Here is a 10,640-nt window from a genome sequence, read left to right on the forward strand (position 1 = left end):
ATGCTACTAAAAAGTACATATTACGAGGCAAATTCAGAGGTGCACCTGTGTCAGAAATTCGAGCAAAAGTGTTTGGGACCAAGGTGCTGCGCCACTATCTTGATTTTGCAGGCCTGAAGCTGTACCTGTCAAGCTGGGATCCGAAGACTGAAACTTGCTGCTCTATCAAATCTTGCTGAAAACAAGGACCAGGGTGCCATGCCCCTGTCCCAGGGGTTTTTGATGAATTCTGCCCTCTGGAACAGTTTTTGTGCACTCTGCCGGTCCTGAAACTTGCAGCGACGCTCAGATCTGAATCTGCACCTGTAGCTGAAAAGTAGGGTTTCAGGTGGCTATGTAGGGTTTTTCCTTAGTCAAACCCCCATTTTGGTGATTTCCACCTCAATGAATAACTGATTTGTAAAGTAAAATAGTGTGTGCAAGAACCTTTTGTGTGTGCAAGATCCTAGGATGAGAGAAAATAATTTAGAGCAACCCTAAAGAGTGAACCTTAATTGCTTGTCATTGACAAAAGAAATGCTCTAAATCAATGATGTAAAGTGATCTAAAGCATGAATGTAAACCAAATTGATGTAAAGCTCATACAAAGACATGGAAACAACATGAAACCATACCAAACCCTAAGGGAGAGGTACAAGCCAATCTTCAGTCGATGATCTCCTATTGCTTTTCGACATCTTCAAAAGCCCCCAAATGCTTGATGTACGCTTGAATGTTGTTGAAGGCTCCTTGTAATCGCTCCAAAAGTTTTTTTCTAGATTCGATTCCTTAGGCCTTCAAATGAAGAAAGAGAGCTCTTATGTATGAAACCCTAGATCTTAATTTCATCTTTAGGCCAATCTAGGATTTGAATTTCCCGCCAATATTTTGGGGTTAAGCATTATAATATCATAGAATTATGCCCTCGAAATTTCGAGAAAAATGTCGGGGATCGTGTGCAAAGTGCACATGGTCCGACCAACTTTTCACCAAATTGTCAAGGCTGTTAGATGTGATGATATTAGAGCGAATCCCAAAGTTATAGCTGATTTCAAAATGTTTTGATATGCGAAATCGGGCCTTAAAGGTTGAAATAGGACATAATTAGTGTTTATGATTTAATGATTAGTTGGAGGAATAAAATGAAAAGGGGCATGCTTAGGGTAAAGGGCCCAACTTTATAACATGTGAAGAGGTGAAATATGAATTTGGGTTTAATTTAATTAATTAATTAAATACTTAAAGGAGATGAAAAATGCAAGATACCAAACACACTAAGGCGGGTGCTAAACCAAGCATGGAATTGTACCACCCTAGAAAGGGTGTACAATTTACGACGCTACATTTATCCCCCACTTTAGCGGTCATATGACACTACGTGCATATGCAAGCTAAAGTACATAAAAAGTAAACATCATTTGAAAAAGGATATATCCATAAGTTGTCGGACGAAGCCCCTATCAGTATCTGCTGTACACAGTTAGGAACCACACCCTACAAAACCACATGTTAGATCACAAAATCACCTAATGCTTACTAAAGAAAGTGATGAAACTCCCGGGTAGCTATATGCCCCCTGTTTCGGCTTGCTTATTAGGGATGTGAAACATGGTATCATGTTTACCACATCGAATTGTGATGAAGACCTTGATGAAAACATGTTCACAAGAAGGCTCAATTGTACATCAAAGCACTTTATGGAACAACTGCAGAGCAAGAGAGCGAATTCACGATTCCGATACCGCTGACGATGTGAAAATCAGAGCTTTCTAGCTCAAGTTTTGATAGATTAAGTGAAAAGGGTGAAATTAGGGTTTATAACAAAATTATAAAAATGAAAAAATGCATAATACATAAATATGAAAGTGACACTTTCATTTGTCACTTTTTGACTTTCAGCACTATTCACTGTAGAGGCGCCCACACATCCGTCATCATGCCTAGATGTTGACCCCAACGATCGTTGCAAATAGAGATACTGCACCTAGCCGTTTTGATCGACGGACCACTCAACGAGGTGAGTTGACCTTTCATTGACTCTTCTTTGACTTTTTTGTTTACGATGATTTTCAAGATTAATGATGTCTTTGCCTAGATCATGCATGTGCCCCCTGTTCGGCCCCTAGGGCACCCTGGTCCCAACTCAGAGCGGCCAAGGGTCACATGGTATCATGCATCATACATATAGGATAGATTGATGATGCTTTTTGTTAGATGATTATGATCGATTTAGTGAATACTGATGATTTGATGTTTTTGATTTTCAGATTCTTCCCTATATTTGTGAGCATACTGCCGGTCACACCTTCTAGAGCCTTGATGGGATGGGGTATGGGATAGACTAGCCTAGTCTATGCTCTTGGATCCTTTCCTTGGATCACCTGGTGTTCTCCTCACACCCTAGGGTCTCTAGGACTTCCTTTGCTTGAGGAATCCCCTGACCTTGCCCAATCCACCCACCAATGAGTTGCTTTGCTGCTCCTAAGGTCTCACCTACTCATGAGACTCAAAATCCCTTACTATGGCTAATAAGGGCTAATCTTGTTCCACACCTTCCAATGTATTAGCAAGGTTGCTTCTGGTCTATTTCATGGTTAATCCACCCATTTATGAGCCCCCAAGAGGATTCAAGATTCTAACCCCTTACCGATTTCACAAATTTGGGTTTTTGTCTTCAAAAAGGGCTACAAGGACTAGGACCAATTAGGCCTCCTAACCGGTCTTCTAGGGCTTCCTCTCACAAATGATGCACAAACAACCCTAACTCCCAAAATGGACTGCCATTCAATTGGCAAGGGCTCAAGGATTTTCTAGGTTTTGGGCCTCCAACTGGCCGTACAGTGCCTAGGGCGAATTTTGGGGTTTTACAAGGGTTTTGTGAGGGTTTTGTAGTCTGCTAGGGTCATAGAGAAGGTTTTGAGTATTTTCCACCTTGTTTTGGATTGGTGGAGGCTCCTCCTTCACACCAATGCTGATTCAAACACTCCTCTGCACTTCCTCCAAAGTATGCCCTCTCCACTATTCAACCTTGCTCTCCAAGACCTCTGCAATCTGACCTCTCCTAACCGGGCACTGTCTAGTCTCGCCTAGGAGTAGGTCTTTTCTTGGCCTTCTTGCATTTTGAAGGGCCCTGCTTGCTTGGGACTAATGTACAGGGTCTTCACATCCATTCCCCATGGTTTCATGGTGGTTCCACAACAGGGAATGGAGTCAAGACTTCATTTACTCAAACCGGTCCAAAACTGGACAGTAAGACTGCAATTCACAAACTATTTACAAACACACTCAACCGGTAATCAAAAAGCTAATATAATCACTCACAATGAAGATATATACATCAAAGAAAATTTTCCACACAGGTTTGTGTAACGTCATAAATTGTACGCACTTGCTAAAGCAGTACAATTTTACACCTAGTTTAGCACCCGCCTTGGCGCATTTTGCATTTGCATTGCATTTCCCCTTTAGCACTTAATTAATCAAATTAATTAGGTCTAAGGTTCTATTTCATCATCTTCCACATCATAAAGTTGGGCCCTTTTCATTAAAGTGTGCCCCTCTCATTTTATTTCTCCAATACATCATTCAATCAAAAACCCTAATTAAGTCCTATTTCAAACTTGGGGGCTTGATTTCGGGGTCAAAACATCTCGAAATCACCTGTAACTTCGGGATTCTCTCTAAAATCATCATATCCGACGGCCCTGAAAATTTGGTGAAAAGTTGTCGGGACCGTGGCGCTCGGAGTGCACATGGTCCCAGACATTTTTCCCGAAATTTTAGGAGTGCAATCCAATCATAAAATAAAGCTTAACCCCAAGAAATTGGCGGGATATTCAATCTCTAGGTTGGCCAAAAGACGAAATTACGATCTAGGGTTTCATACATAAGAGCTCTCTTTCTTCATTTGAAAGGATCCGGGAATTTTGTTTTCAGGAACCTCATATGCAACGAAAGAGAAGATCTTTGAAGACTTCAACAACATTCAACATCCCTCTATCAAGCATTTATCAATTTCATTCATCCATTTAGGGCTTGGAAGACATTGAAGAACAATAGGAGATTACCGACTGAAGATTGGCTTGTACCCCTCCCTTGGGGGTTGGGTATGATTTCATGTTGTTTTCATGTCTTTGCATAAGCTTTAATACATCATTTATTCATGCTTTAGATCACTTTGCATCTTGATTTAGAGCATTTACATTATCATTTACAAGCAATTAGGGTTTACTTTCTAGGTTGCTCTAGTTTGCTTGCTTGCATTTTAGGATCTTGCACACACACAAGATCTGCACACACAATACATTTTACAGTACAACTTGGCTATTCGTGGAGGTGGAAATCACCAAAGCGGGGGTTTGACTAAGGCAAAACCCTATATAGCCGCCCACACCCTTTTCAGATATAAGTGCAGGTTTCGGGACTCGGACGACGCCGCAGGTTACAGATCCGAGAAAAGCAGGTCGAGACAACACTCCACACCAAATTGCAAAGCAAAAGACCAGGATAGGGGCGTGGGGCGCCCTGGTCCTGCCAGGACAGGGGCGCTGGGCGCCCTGGTCCCTGGGACAGAGGCGCTGGGCGCCCTGGTCCCTGGGACAGAGGCGCTGGGCGCCCTGGTCCTCCTGACAGACAACATTCCCGACAGTTTTCCAGAGTGCAAGACAGCAGTTTCAGGTGCAGTTTCCGGCACAGTATCAGGACAGTGGCGCCCGCGCCCCCGTCCCGAACATTTTCAATCAGATTTTGACTCCGGGTACGCATCTGCATTCTTGTTTTATCCTTGTGTTTACAGCTGTTCATTGTTTAATCTCAATTCTGCAATCTTGTTATTAGTTTATACATGCATTTTGAGATTAGGACTTGAACTTGTATCATTTTATCTTTCAATTACAACAAAGGAATAGAAATCCTAATAGGTAGCTCGTGGCTCTCTCTTTCACAAAAAGGAGTAGCCAATTGTGTGATACCTCTAGGCTCTTTCGTATTCCGTAATGTGTGTCAAAAGGTAGGATTAGGGCATGTTAACCTAGTCTCGCTTTTTTTCCCCTACACAGTTTGATCACAAATCAATCCATTTGCTTGCTCGATAACTTCATTCAAACAGATTGGTAACTCAAAAACAGTCACAGTCAATGCAGTTTGCTTGAGCCGTATAATCTCTAACAACCAACCCTTTAACTTAGGGTTTAAAACATCTTATATTACCCATACCTCGGTTGGTGTGCCACATTTAGGGTTGTCCATGCCAACCTAACAATTTTGACAACATGGTGGAAAAGTTGCTTGACAACTTTTAAAAGTTGTCATGCAACTTTTGCAACTTTTGAGCAACTTTCCCAATGTTGCTCTTCATGACTCCTAGACCCACAATGGGCCAACCTAAGGTCACCACCATGATATGAAGGACCCCTAAACACCTCTAGGATACACACACACAACCTCCATTTTCAAAGCAATCACAATTTTGATTTATGACCCTTAAGATCCCCTCTAGGACCCTACCTAGGACCTATGAGCACTTGGCTCATTATTTTATATACAATGGCTTCATAAGAAGCATAATACCAACAAAACAAAAAGGAGGGAGAGCTTGAAAGGGTGCTCCTGCACCATACTCCCCCTCTGCACACAATTAAGAAATAGGAGAAGAGATGAGAGCCGGGTCTATGCCAAGCTTCCTGAACTTGCTCTCCTCCACCCATGTAGCTTCAGATACTGGTTGACCTGCCCATTTCACTAAGTGCTCCATGTAGATTTGGTGTCTGGTAGACTTCTTCACTCTTGATTCCAAGATCTCCACTGCTTTAGGCTTCTTTACTTGAGGTAAGGTGTTTACATCCAAGTCTTGTAACACCTTGGCTTGGTTCTCAGTCTGCTCTGCTATCTCTCCTTTATACATTACCAGATCAGCAACATTGAAGACTGGTGAAATGGCTAAGTCTGAAGGTAAATCAACCTTATATGCGTTCTCACCATATTTTGCCAGAATTTGACAAGGTCCTACCCTCTTCATCTGTAGTTTGGTAGTCTTACCACTTTGCATCTTTGCTTTGCTCAAATGGACCATCACATAGTCACCCACCTTGAACTGAACTTCTCTCCTTTTCTCATCCACTTTGGCTTTCAGTTTGTGAGTGGATTCAATGATGGCCTTCTTAACTTGCTCTTGTACTTCCTTGATGGTTTGGGTGAAGTCCTCTGCTTGTCCACTCTTCATCTCCAAACTACTCAGATCTCTCAACTCACACACTCCCCTTGGATGTCTGCCATACACAACCTCAAATGGGCTTCTACCAGTGGTTCTATTCACACTATCATTATATGCATACTCTGCTTGAGGAATGATAAGGTCCCATGTCTGACCATATTCCTTAGTTAGACATCTCAACAATTGCCTAACACTCTATTGGTGACTTCAGTTTGACCATCTGTTTGTGGATGGTAAGCTGAGCTAAATGACAAGTTAGTTCCTAGTCTCCTCCATAATGTTTTCCAAAAATGACCCATGAACTTGTTGTCCCTGTCTGAAACAATGCTTAAAGGGAGTCCATGAATCCTAACAATCTCTTTGAAGAAGAGATGTGCAACATAGCTTGCATCATGTGTAGTCTTACATGGGATAAAATGACTCATTTTGGAAAATCTATCTACTACCACATAGATGCTGTCCATACCTATTTTAGTCTTGGGAAGTCCTACTACAAAGTCCATGCTTATACATTCCCAAGGTTTGTTAGGGACCGACAATGGTTGATACAAACCGACATTGCTTGATCCACCTTTGGCTCTTTGGCAAACACCACACTGCTCTACATACCTCTTCACAACTCTTGGCAACTTTGGCCAATAGTAGTACCTCTGTACTAAATCTAAGGTTTTATTAATCCCAAATTGTCCACTCAAACTGCCATTATGTTTCTCTTGGATGAGGTTCTCCCTCATAGATCCTCTAGGTACACACAACTGGTTACCCTTGAACAAGAGACCATTTTGGAGAGTGTATTCTGCATACTCACCATGGAAATGGTTCTCAAACTCTTTGCAAACCTTGTAAGTTGATGAGAAGTCTTCATCTTCTTCATAGAGGTCTTTGAAACCCTCTATGTCTATGCTCTGCAATTGTAACTCTTGAACAGTTAACAACTTCCTGCTCAATGCATCTGCCACTTTGTTAAGTTGTCCCTTCTTATGCTTGATGGTGAAGGTGAAGGATTGGAGACATTCCATCCATTTCAGATGCCTATTACTTAGCTTCTCTTGAGTGTTGATGTAACTCAATGCCTGATTGTTTGTGAACACTACAAATTCCTTTGGGAGTAGATAATGTCTCCACTTATTTAGAGACTGCACTAATGCATATAGCTCTAGGTCATAGGTTGAGTACTTCTTCTTTTCTTCATTAAGCTTCTCACTGAAAAATGCCATAGGTCTTCCCTCTTGACTCAACACACCGCTTACTGCAATTCCGCTTGAATCACACTCCAAAGTAAATAGCTTATCAAACGTAGGTAGGAGAAGGATAGGTTTTGTGGCTATTTCTTGCTTCAACAATTGAAATACTTTTTCAGCCTGCTCTGTCCATTTAAACTTAGTTTTAAGACCTCCTTTGATGGTGTCAAGGACCGGTGCACATATGCCACTGAAATTCCTCACAAACTTCCTATAGAATTGAGCTAATCCATGGAAACTTCTTACCTCAGTCCCTGTTTTAGGGGCAGGCCAATTCTTGATTGCCTCCACTTTACTTGGATCCATCTTCAAGGTTCCCTTAGACACCACAAATCCTAAGTAAACCAACTCTTGCTTCAAGAAGTCACACTTCTCTTGGTTGATGGATAGCTTCTCCTCATGCAACCTCTCTAATACCAACCTCAAATGCTCAAGGTGCTCTTCTTTGGTTCTGCTATAGATGAGAATGTCATCTAAATACACCACCACAAATCTGTCTGTGAAATCCTTCAACACTTCATTCATCAACCTCATGAAGGTGCTTGGAGCATTGGTGAGTCCAAATGGCATTACAAGCCATTCATACAATCCATCTGTGGTTTTAAAAGTAGTCTTCCACTCATCACCCTCCTTAATTCTTATCTGGTGATAACCACTTTTAAGGTCTAGCTTGGTAAAATACATAGCCCCTCCTAAACAATCCATTAGATCCTCTATTCTAGGAATAGGAAACCTATACCTTATGGTAATCCTATTAATTGCTCTTGAATCAGTGCAAAGTCTCCACTTACCTCCTTTTTTTGATGCTAGCACTATCGGGACTGCACATGGGTTGATGCTCTTCTTAATCAGCCCTTGTTCCAATAACTCGTGCACTTGCCTTGCTACCTCTTTGTTCTGATCAGGTGTGAGCTTATATGCAGCCTTGTTAGGTAAGGACGCACCGGGAACAAAGTCTATCTGATGACTTATAGACCTTCTAGGTGGGAGTGTTGCAGGTGTCCCATCACTCACTATGTCCTTATACTCTTGCAGCATGTGCTTCACCTCCTTGGGTACTTCTGTCTGCAACTTGTCTTCCTCCTTTGGTTTCACAAAGATGGCACACTTCACTATCTCCTCCTCATGTAGCAAGTTCAAAAACTCTTTACCAGTAGCCATTAAGACACTAGGTGTCTTTGAAGTTCCTTCTTCATTCTCTGTCAAAGACTGAATTTTAAAGGTCTTGCTGTCCTTCTTAAAGGAAATGGAGTTCTCCTCTCCATCATAGATCACCTTTCTATCAAATTGCCAGGGTCTTCCTAGCAACAAGTGACATGCATCCATTGGCAACACATCACAAAGGATTCTGTCCTTGTATCCTCCAATGGAGAACTCTACCTAAGTCTGTTCATTGACCAACACACTCTGCTCATGATTCAACCATGTCACCTTGTATGGGTTAGTGTGGGGTATCCTTATGAGTTTCAGCTTCCTAACTGCCTCTTATGATATGATATTATCAGTTGAGCCTGAATCAACTATCACCTTGCACACTTTACCAAGAATCTTGCACCTTACCCTAAACAATGCTCTCCTATGCTTAGGTTCACTCTTGACTGGTTGTCTTATCAAGACCCTATTGAACATCAGATTTTCTCCACTCTCTGATTCAATATGATCCACCTCAGGTGTTTTTCTGCTTGAAGAGTCTTCATGTGCATAAGCAACCCTCTTTCCACTGTTGGATGATGTAGGCTTGTCAGGGCATCTATATGCCGGGTGTCCCAATTGTCCACAATTGTAACACTTCATAGTTACAAAATAGGAGTTACCTCTACTAGTACCTCTACCCCTATTTGGTCCACCTTGTGCACCTCTTCCTCTAGAATGTCCACCTCTAGGATTGGTTTCACTGCCATGTTCAGTCAACTTGGCTTCTCCTTGGTTCCTCTGCTCACTTGACTTGCTTTGGTAACCACCTCGGTGATTCACTTGGTCTCTACCTCTGCCTCTACCCCTGTTATGGGAGTCTCCTTTCCTTTTGTTCATCTCTTCTACCTTGACAACAAGCTGATGACATTTCTGAATAGTAGTAGGAGTCCATAGGCTTATCTCCTCTTGTATGTTCCACTTTACGTCGCTTAGATACCTAGCCACCTTTATAGATTCATCTTCTTGAACCTTTGATCTAAGACATAGCTTTTGAAACTCTTTAGTGTAGGAGGTTACATCAAGATCTTTTTGCTTCAATCCTTGTCTCTTCTTATGAAGTTGGACTTCATAATCCTCTGGTAAGTAGTTTTCCTTAATCTTACTCACCATAGCTTTCCAATTTGCAATTGGTAGCTTTCCCATGCTAATCCTTTCTTCTTGCAGGTACTTCCACCATGTCAAAGCTACTCCCCTTAATCTTGATTTGACAACTTTAACCTTCTGATCCTCTATCACTCCTTCACACTCAAAGTGGTTTTCCACGCCCTCAATCCATTCCATAATAGTGTCTATATCCATTCTTCCACTGAAATGTGGCAATCCTTCAAAGGCTTTGGTGTTCAAGGCCTTAATAGCTTTCACAAAAGGTTCTTCATTGAACAAGGGATATGGTTCAGGGATAATGTCATCTATGTCTATAGTCTTCTTGCCTTTACCCTTGGTGTCTTCATCCCAAGGTCCTTGTGTCCTCTGATCCACCACTTCCTGCAGTTTATCCCTCATCTCACTCACAGCTTCTTCAAGGAGTCTATTTTTCTCCTTCTGTTTTTCCACCTCTCTATCCAGCTCTGCATTAGTAACCATTTTTCTCTCCCCTACTGATTCACTAGTATATAGAGACATACACAGTCCAACAAGTCTTTAACTTGCTCTGATACCAATCTGATGGGATGGGGTATGGGATAGACTAGCCTAGTCTATGATCTTGGATCCTTTCCTTGGATCACCTAGTGTTATCCTCACACCCTAGGGTCTCTAGGACTTCCTTTGCTTGAGGAATCCCCTGACCTTTCCCAATCCACCCACCAATGAGTTGCTTTGCTGCTCCTAAGGTCTCACCTACTCATGAGACTCAAAATCCCTTACTATGGATAATAAGGGCTAATCTTGTTCCACACCTTCCAATGTCTTAGCAAGGTTGCTTCTAGTCTATTTCATGGTTAATCCACCCATTTATGATCCCCCAAGAAGATTCAAGATTCTAACCCCTTACCGATTTCACAAATTTGGGTTTT

This window comes from Cryptomeria japonica, chromosome 1, assembly GCF_030272615.1.
Source record: "Cryptomeria japonica chromosome 1, Sugi_1.0, whole genome shotgun sequence".
Classification (NCBI taxonomy): Eukaryota; Viridiplantae; Streptophyta; class Pinopsida; order Cupressales; family Cupressaceae; genus Cryptomeria; species Cryptomeria japonica.